The following is a 9951-nucleotide window of genomic DNA, read 5'->3' on the forward strand; positions in this document are numbered from 1 at the left end:
ACTTTAGGCACAGGTGCCAGTCCATAGTAGGACACACACAGTCATGCACATACACTCACAAACTATGGATAATTTGGAAACACCAATAAGCCTATCTGCATTTTTTTTTTTTGGACTGTGGGAGGAAACACACTCCATGCACACATACCCAAGGCTGGACTTGAACCCTCAATGCTAGAGGTGCATGGCCACAATGATAAAACCACTACGCTACCATGCGACCTGTTATTGTAATAGTGTAAAGGAAAATAATCAGCATAATAGTAACTCGGCTTGGTCTGCATCACACCACCCTGTAAATAATCTGTAAAAACCAACATTGTGTTTTTCCTGCTAAAAGAAAGTTGAATTCGAAAAGTGAGTATTAAACAATATGATAAAATTCTGTCCTCTGTGATTTCTCAGAACTCTCTTAAGCATCCTATGTGATTCTGTTTCATCTACACTTTTAGACAAAAGGGGTCCTTAAGGGTTCCCTGTATGTTTAAAAGTTCCAAAGGGATTTTTTTGTTAAATGAAAGGAAACCCATCTTTTACAGAGTTAAAAAAACAAAAAACTATTAAATGGGTCCTATTAGGCAAAATTCACTTTTACTGTAAGACACGCAGATGGTTGATGGGTCTCCAGTGCCTGTACAAACCGAAAAACATGATAGAAAAACATTCCCGGCTTTTATTTTTTATTTATTTATTTATTTTTCATTTCTGTATTGGCTGGGGCTTAAACTAACTACATACTCTATATTTCCCTCCTTTTTATATTTCCCCTATTCTTCCCCCTATTGTGACCCTCCCCCAGCCTGTTGCTTGGTTCTGCTGTTCTCTGGCTGAGCATTGCACTTCATTAGGTCAAATCCCACTACACAACTTCCACAAACTTAACAAACCCCTGAAAATCTAATAGCTATTACATTTGCATGGCGTTCATGTTTATAGGACTATTACATTAAAAGTTGAATATTTGTATTACGTTTGTATAGGTTTATTATGTTTGAAGGGTAATTTCGGCTGAAGCTTAACACACACAGACACTTTCGGAGACCTCTGAGACCGGTGTTAACTTAACTTCTAACTGTTAAAGAAATAATAAAATATGCTACCTTTAAATGTTCCCTACAAAAGGACAACTGAAATGGATATAGACCTTTTAAATACATATTCTGGTAACTTAGAGCATACATATTAAGGAAGTAAATACAAAGTGTTGTAATGTTTTTTTTATTAAAAAGGTTGGCTATTCATATTTTTTAGTTAAAGCAAAAACAAAAAACAAAAGCAAAAAGCAAAAAAAAAATCATATTTTTTAGTTAAAGCAAAAACAATTAAGTGCTCTTTTGGGCAGCATGAATAAACACTTAAATTAATAAAGCAATGCAAAAATATGAAAAATAATAAATACCGATTTATTATTTTTCATATTTTTGCATTGCTTTATTAATTTATATATTATTTTGAATCTATTTTAGAACTATTAGACATAATTATAGTGATATAGTTGCAGTAAGTGGGTGGTTTATAGTGAGATATTGCAGGAGAAAGAAAGGCCACATTGATTAATTTGGAAGCTTATTTGGGCACACTGATGTAGGACATTTAAATCAGGATTCCTTCTTTCATTCGTGTGCTAAGTAATTGTAAGTGGATATTTAACCTTCAAACCTGGTCAGGGACTCACATAACCAGATAACAATTGTAAAGTGACTTCAAAAGTGTCCCTATATGTCCCAAAAACCAATGAAGGACTGCATAATCGATTGTGTCATTGCACTAGCCGGAAAATATGAAATCATCCTTAAGAATTAGAGTTTGGCGTTTACTTTACACTAAGCTGCTAAAAATGAGTCCTGTGACTGGAACCTGGCTTCATTTCAGCTTCCAGTTATTTTCACACTTTTTTTAGCAGACCATACGATCAAAATGTTTGAAGTTACCTAAATGGGTAAATGGGGATGGGGTGAAAGTGGTTTTAAATTATTACTCGTTGTCATGAACACTGTAATACAGATGCAATCGCAGGTAAGAAAGGTTGGATTTGTTTTACCCCAAAAAAGCAAGAAATTAAACACAGGTAAGTTGTTACTATAATAAGGGTTAAAAAGACAGAACTCGTTCGATCGGCAAATCACGCATACTAGGGCAAACCAGAATAACGAAATCATATACTTTAGGGCAATCACAAAAATCAAGGCTTGGTTATATCTGAAAAAAAAAAAAAACAACATGAGAGCATATTCTTTGCAACACCTCTAAGTTGACAAAACCTGTTTATGTTCCTGGGAAACTGAGTACATATAACCCTGTTCTGGGGTTGAATCCAAAATCCAAAAATTCATAAACTAGAAAGCCTGGGATCAGAACCTAATAAGCATTGTAGCTCACATTGAACAGCCACGAACAGCTGTGAGGTGGGTCATGAACCTGTCAGCATGTTGGCAGAAGCTTGCACTCGCATTAACTATCAGCAATGAAAGAATGAAACACAACATGCGTTGTTCAGAGGCAATTCAGGATGACTTAGAAGCGATTGCAAAAGAGACAACATGTTGTTTAAGATGGGAAGTTAGCTGTAGGGAAGTTAGTCATACAGTATACAACTATGATAAGTTTTTCTAGAAGTTAGATTGGCCAAATGAACTAGTGTAACTGGTTTTGGCAGGCACCTGCTCTCCCCTCTTTAAAGTACTACTGTAGTAATCTTTTAGTGGTACACAGTACCAGACAATACCGCACCCATGCCTTTAAACAAATACACTCCAAGGCTGATGTAATAAACATGACCAACACCGTTCCTCCAGCAGAAAGTAATGTACGAAATCCTTTCTTAAGGGTACAATTGAAATACACTTACAATGCCACTTGTGATCAGTGATCAGATTACTCATTCATCTATATTAATTGCTGTCTTAGTTCCTGCAAAAATATTGTGGTTGGGTATAAACAAAAATGCTTGCAGGATCGAAATTCCTTCATCAATGAGTAAAAGCAGTTTTACACTTCTCAGAGCTGCGGCTACTGAATGTATTAGTCTACCACATGCCATGTGTGATATTTCTTTATCATCATCTCATGACCAAGAAGCATGGGTAAAAGATCGGCAAGAGAACTGCACCGCTTTTATAACCTAAAGCTGACTGTGGGTAGTCGTATCTCAAGGGTAAACAATGTCTGTATGCACTCAGGGTGAAACAGAAAAGGTACCATTAGGAAACATTCACTTGACACAGCTGTCCTTCATGTTTAACGTAAATCGTGAAAACGCCAGTCAAACAATATTTTCATGTCGAGACCTTTTGCTTTGGTGGAGATTCAAATGTTTAAACAAAAAAAATAATTTTAATAATTCACATTGTGTATGGATTTTTTTATTTAATAAATCCATAATAAGTTACTCTTTGCATCACTAACAGATATTAAATAACATTAAAATAGCTCCATTAAGACAATATATTCTCAATATTCTCTTTTTAATATCCAGTCATATTCAACTAGAACTTCTTTTCTGTCTAACATACACATTCATTTTAATAACAGTTATCTCAGTGCTTTACCTTTAGTGTTAACTAATATACCAAAATTAAAATAAAATACATAAACATTTATTTGAAATGATTTAGCTTTTTTTGACATCTGTTTTTCTCATGTTTTTTTAAACAGCTTGTGAGTTCACTAAACATACCAGAGAGGGAAAAAAATTATGAAATCTTTAAATAAATCTGTAATGTTAAATTCAATTACATTAAATAAAATAAAATTAAATTCTCAATAAGCTTTTTTCGGGGAAATAATTTGCATGAATGCATGTAAGTCTGTTTGCTCAAAACTAAGGATTTGCTGCAAAAACTATTTTCGTTTCATGGTTCATATTAGAGTTAGAAGAGGTTGTTGTTGTTGCTGTTTTCATAAATATTGGTCTGCTCTGCTACATTTTGTTTGTTTGTTTGTTTGTTTGTTGCATCCAGATCGATCTGCTGCAATACTTCACAAGATCTACATTGAGACCAGTTTTTGAACCCTGGTCTAAAACACCAGTTTTCAGATCAAATGCAAGCACCATTATTCCTTTAAAAAATTCAGGTATTTTCCACACTGCTTCAGTTTGCATCATCTGATTACACATGGATGAGTCAAGTCAGATGTCTCTGAGCAGGCGAATCATGCATCTTAAAAGATGCACGCCTCACTGAACAGAATCGGTCAGTACTATGAATCATCTCTTTATCTTCTGAATTGTTTATGATTTGTCATAAATGAATTGAAAGTAAATAATAAATAAATAAATAAATAAATAAATGCAAATAAAATTACATTAATTGTAAAAAAAAACAGTATTTCTGTTTAATTAAGTTTTTTTACTTTCACTCCACAGTTTTTTTTTCGTCTGCACTAACTTGTGTTGCTTCTTTATTGACCAGCTGCTTTTAGGCAGGTATTACCAGGATGCATTCTCATTTACTAGCTAATTTAAAATTCTTTTAGACTTGCAATGCATTTGCGACGCTGGTTACATTATATTCTTTTAGAAGTGCAAACGAAAATTGAGATTCAAAACTGAAAACTAAGCAACTCAACTGAAAACACCTTCTTTCATTTTATTTTAGTTTTATGGTTTAGAATATATTTTATTCTTTTTCAATCATGTATTTTTGTTCAATCAATTCCTTTTGTTTTGTCTCTTGAATTGGAACATGCCCTGGTTTCTCTGTTCATGTGAATTTGTTACATATGGCTTCAAAAAGCTTCACAAACACAAAAGTAAAGTATGCCAGTAAACACACACAATATCTTTTCTGCTGAAAATAAGGAATTGGACAGTGTCAACTGTGGGTGATTGTTGTTTTTGTTTTTTGCTTGGAGAAATCATAAATTAAATGTCTGCTTGAAAACTCACTTGATGAGCTGTTTCACCTTGCCGGAGAACAACAAGCTACACTAATGAAATATTTTGGAGATTTTCACAATCAGCAATTAAAACAGTGCGACTTGGTCGTTTTCGGGTCATGGACTTCAGAACGTATTTGCATCCTATAACTAATTATCTGGTTGAAGTTTATATGTAAAGGGCAGTACATTGTGCAAAATTAACTTTCCAGATACAGGGTTTTTTTTTGCACATCAAAGGCCATATTTATTTATAACCTCAGTGGTCTGGTGAGAAATAAAATTTAAATGTGCTAAAATATTGATATCTTGTTAAGCTGACTGGCTGAAAAAAAAAAGCGCAAAATAAAACACACATAAACATAAATTCAATTCAATTCAATTCAATTTTATTTATATAGCGCTCTTAACAATGGTCATTGTCTCAAAGCAGCTTCACAAATTTTTTTTATTATTTTTTTTTTAGAAAAGAAAATATTTGGAAGTGTGTATGTGTGAGAAAAATGTGTCTAGATAATAATTAGATGAATGAATGATGAATGAAATGTCTCTGATGAGCAAGCCAAGGGTGACGGCGACGGTGACAAGAAAAAACTCCCTGAGATAAATAAAATATAAAATAGCGTAATTTTAGTCATTTCATTTTCTTTACAAATAGAGCTGCCTGACCTTGAGCCAGCCATACAGTGAACAAAAAAATTAACTCAGCAAATTAGCTATTAGTTTCTATCACAATCTGAAACACAATTATCCGAGCAACCCTGAGCTATTTAAGGTGATGTATATTTTTTGTCAGGGGTCAAATAAGCGGAAAAATTTACTTAAAGGTATATAATTAAAAAGTTGATACAGTACTTTTAAATGTACTCATGTGTTAAAACAGAAAAAAGTGATGGCTATAAGTGATGAAATTATCATGTATTTTAATATATCATTGCATTAGGATGATCTAAACTGAAATGTAAGTCAAATATAAATGATGTTTTAAAATAACTGTTAATGGTGCCTTTGAGATTTCTAATAAGTACTTTGAAGGTCTAAATAAATATGTAACAAATCCTACATACAGTGGTGTGAAAAACTATTTGCCCCCTTCCTGATTTCTTATTCTTTTGCATGTTTGTCACACAAAATGTTTCTGATCATCAAACACATTTAACTATTAGTCAAAGATAACACAAGTAAACACAAAATGTAGTTTTTAAATGATGGTTTTTATTATTTAGGGAGAAAAAAATCCAAACCTACATGGCTCTGTGTGAAAAAGTAATTGCCCCCTGAACCTAATAACTGGCTGGGCCACCCTTAGCAGCAAAAACTGCAATCAAGTGTTTGCGATAACTTGCAACGAGTCTTTTACAGCGCTCTGGAGGAATTTTGGCCCACTTATCTTTGCAGAATTGTTGTAATTCAGCTTTATTTGAGGGTTTTCTAGCATAAACCGCTTTTTTAAGGTCATGCCACAACATCTCAATAGGATTCAGGTCAGGACTTTGACTAGGCCACTCCAAAGTCTTCATTTTGTTTTTCTTCAGCCATTCAGAGGTAAATTTGCCGGTGTGTTTTGGGTCATTGTCCTGCTGCAGCACCCAAGATCGCTTCAGCTTAAGTTGACGAACAGATGGCCGGACATTCTCCTTCAGGATTTTTTGGTAGACAGTAGAATTCATGGTTCCATCTATCACAGCAAGCCTTCCAGGTCCTGAAGCAGCAAAACAACCCCAGACCATCACACTACCACCACCATATTTTACTGTTGGTATGATGTTCTTTTTCTGAAATGCTGTGTTACTTTTACGCCAGATGTAACGGGACACGCACCTTCCAAAAAGTTCAACTTTTGTCTCGTCGGTCCACAAGTTATTTTCCCAAAAGTCTTGGCAATCATTGAGATTTTTTTTAGCAAAATTGAGACGAGCCTTAATGTTCTTTTTGCTTAAGTGGTTTGCGCTCTGGAAATCTGCCATGCAGGCCGTTTTTGCCCAGTCTCTTTCTTATGGTGGAGTCGTGAACACTGACCTTAATTGAGGCAAGTGAGGCCTGCAGTTCTTTAGATGTTGTCCTGGGGTCTTTTGTGGCCTCTCAGATGAGTTGTCTCTGCGCTCTTGGGGTAATTTTGGTCGGTCGGCCACTCCTGGGAAGGTTCACCACTGTTCCATGTTTTTGCCATTTGTGGATAATGGCTCTCACTGTGGTTCGCTGGAGTCCCAAAGCTTTAGAAATGGCTTTATAACCTTTACCAGCCTGATAGATCTCAATTACTTTTGTTCTCATTTGTTCCTGAATTTCTTTAGATCTTGGCATGATGTCTAGCTTTTGAGGTGCTTTTGGTCTACTTCTTTGTGTCAGGTAGCTCCTATTTAAGTGATTTCTTGATTGAAACAGGTGTGGCAGTAATCAGGCCTGGGGGTGACTACAGAAATTGAACTCAGGTGTGATAAACCACAGTTAAGTTATTTTTTAACATGGGGGGCAATCACTTTTTCACACAGGGCCATGTAGATTTGGAGTTTTTTTTTCTCCCTTAATAATGTAAACCTTCATTTAAAAACTGCATTTTGTGTTCAATTATGTTATCTTTGACTAATAGTTAAAGGTTTTTGATGAGCAGAAACATTTAAGTGTGACAAACATGCAAAAGAAATCAGGAAGGGGGCAAATAGTTTTTCACACCACTGTATAAGCTATATGGCTATAAGTAATGTTTGAAAGCTACATCTGCATCCAGTGATCATGCTAGAAAAATAAATCTGTGTATACCTTCATTCAACATGGAGGTATATATGTGGTATGTATATGGTATAGACTGTATAAATAGGTCATAAAGTATTTACATTGCTGTTATTGTCTACTCAGTCAAGCTCATCATTCCCCCTACCATCCTGGAACACTGCCATGTAGAAAGTCTATTGCAGTATTTTTCCTTTTACGTGTGCTCTCACTTTTGTATGTGTCTTTTGATTTTACTGCACATTTCCGTAATGTTTGTGCTTTTACTTTTGTTCGCGCAATATTATTTGATAATAAATAGCTAATGCAGTTGACTAATTAAAAAATAAATGTACTCTAGAATTATACAGTAGATAATACAGTAAAGTAATAATAAAGTGTGTGATAACGAAAATTGAAATTAATATACAGTCAAAGGTATCTTAGAGTCTATTATCCTATACTAATGTCCTATTATACGTCCATAATAAGAAATGCTCAGAGGAACTTTGCCAAATCAAGTAAGTAGTACGAAATTGAAGTCTGTTGTATCAATAGTCATTTAAAAATATAAAAAATATATTAATGAGTTATAAGATGTCATTAGAAAATGTGTTCAGCGTTATCATTTTTAGCCATGCTAGGAAATGCTCAATTAATTCTAGTGAAATAGAAAAAGTGTGATTGGCTGAAGTATTGTAAAGTAGAATGCAGTGACTCTGTCCAAGTCCAACCCATATAGTGAAAATCACATGGGCAGTAAATGATATATAAATACCATTAGCAAAACTGCAGCTGCTTTGTGATTCCTTATACACTTTACAACTTGCTGTGCTAAGAAAACCTAAGCCTAGTCTTGCAACCAAAGCACAGAGCAGCCCATGTTATACTGCAGACAGACAACACTGTCATTTCATATAGATAGACTATTAAAGCAAGAATTAATCCTTTTCCACCATCTAATAAACAGGAGAGATAAATATGAATGAATGTGAATAGCTTTTATTTCTGGATGCCCTTTCTGTCCTCAACACAACATCCAACAGGACATACCATGCAATTTAACATTCTTTATAAAAACGCAAATTGTCAATCGTCATATTCTTAAAAGTAAGGGCAGTAAATTATATGTACCATCCCTTACTGCTTAAGAGGTGTCTTCAAAAGGGGCTTCTTTCCTACAGTACATTTAGTAATTATTAATTACAGGGGTATGTAATTGTAGCATACCAGAATCAGCCCTTGAGGGCAATACATGTACCTCAAATAAGCTTTCCCAGACTAGGGGTCCCAAACTACTGTATGAGTCGCAACCCCATGTAGGGTCACTTGATTTACAAATGCACAGATATGCAAAAACTCAGCACTCAGGAACAACATGTAAGTTAAACTAAAATACACTATGGTAAATAATGGCAAATATTGGCAATTATTAAATAGAATCAAGTACATCAAATGTAGCGAAAATAAATATAATTAGTATTTCAAAGCCTATATGTATATAAAGGCCCATATGTATATATTTATTTTACCAACAAATATTTGATTTATTTAATTAGATTTCATTGATTGACAAATGAATATTTACAAATAAATATTTGAACAAAAAATGTTTCTAGGAGTTTCTACGTTCAAGTAAGCCACTTAATACTCACAAAAAATCTTTGTTAAAAACACAAACCTGAAAAATTGCAGAATTACTCATGAATATGGATTTGCTGTATGAGTGTGGTGATAAATAACAAGGGGAAAACAAATGCTCATTGTGTCTCTTCGTACTCGCTTGCACAAATCATTTAAGAACATTTTAAAACAATTTAAACGTCCACTACACCTTTTCCAGCTAACAGATAAACACCATAGGTACCAACTCAGTGTCAAAGAAATGTGCCATTTTTCTTAGATTGCGTCTTCTTTTTTTAAGCTTATTATAAATCAAGAACCAATTAGCTGCTTATGCTAATTTCACACAACCTTCATAATCCCATTAGCACATATCGTTATGGAGGATGATGTCCCACTGGCAAATTATACGGCTCGAATCATTTGAGAAATCAGCATAAAATGCATTACACACTAACACATACCATCAGTCGAAAAGAGGATCCGGCAAAGTGGAGTCAGTGGAGTCTGTCAAAATATGTGCGTATCCTCTCTGAAGAAGTATACACACACAAACTCCAACTTTAGCTCAATTCCCAGCTATCCATGTGACATTATCATGCCTTGTTTCATACAGTAGTTGCTTATTTTGGATATCTCCCAGAGCGGCCAGTTAAAGAAAGTGACTGGCCTTTGATGGGATTCTGCTGCTTGCATATGCCTCTGACTAGAGGTTGCTGAAAATAGATTGTGACCTGTCAT

At 34.5% G+C, this 9951-nt stretch overlaps 1 protein-coding gene across 1 annotated transcript in view; it reads right to left on the reverse strand.

Annotated features, from left to right (window-relative positions):
• Positions 1-9749, reverse strand: part of large2 (LARGE xylosyl- and glucuronyltransferase 2) — a 171181-nt gene extending 161432 nt beyond the window's left edge. The window contains exon 1 of the mRNA XM_053501026.1: positions 9675-9749. The gene's annotated coding sequence lies outside the window, so the exon portion shown is untranslated. The remainder of the gene's footprint in view (positions 1-9674) is intronic.
• Positions 9750-9951: the final 202 nt, after the last annotated feature.

Source organism: Clarias gariepinus, chromosome 7 (genome assembly GCF_024256425.1).
Source record: "Clarias gariepinus isolate MV-2021 ecotype Netherlands chromosome 7, CGAR_prim_01v2, whole genome shotgun sequence".
Lineage (NCBI taxonomy): Eukaryota > Metazoa > Chordata > Actinopteri > Siluriformes > Clariidae > Clarias > Clarias gariepinus.